Source organism: Kryptolebias marmoratus, linkage group LG15 (genome assembly GCF_001649575.2).
Source record: "Kryptolebias marmoratus isolate JLee-2015 linkage group LG15, ASM164957v2, whole genome shotgun sequence".
In the NCBI taxonomy this organism is placed as follows: domain Eukaryota; kingdom Metazoa; phylum Chordata; class Actinopteri; order Cyprinodontiformes; family Rivulidae; genus Kryptolebias; species Kryptolebias marmoratus.
This window is the reverse complement of record NC_051444.1, coordinates 33,869,774-33,870,226: the sequence shown is the minus strand read 5'-3', so window position 1 is coordinate 33,870,226 and position 453 is coordinate 33,869,774.

The following is a 453-nucleotide window of genomic DNA, read 5'->3' as shown; positions in this document are numbered from 1 at the left end:
CAGTTCTTATAATGTTCTGAGGAATCCTGGGTTGTGGATGATAAATAGCCGAAGGTCATCGGTGTTCACTTTTGAAATAAAAGCGGTTGGAGATTGAAGGTCTGCACTTTTTTTCACCAGGCGAACAATGGTGTATGGGCCTGTCCATTTTGCCTTCAATTTACCACTCTTGCGTTGTTTGCTTCTGGCATTAAGTTTTAGAACTTGGTCTCCAACCTTGAAAGGGTTTTGCTGAGAAGACGTTCTGTTCTTGTATTTTTGCTGTGCTATTTGTATGTTTTGCTTCACTTGGTTGTAAATCATCTCATGTTTTTTTAAGATGCTCCATCACCTTCTCCTTGCTTATAGGATTCTCAATCCTGCTGTCAATCTGCAGTAAAAAAGAAAAAAATCATGCAAATTTCAGGTATATTAAGAAAGTGTCCACTATCTTATTCTATGTACTTGAGATGT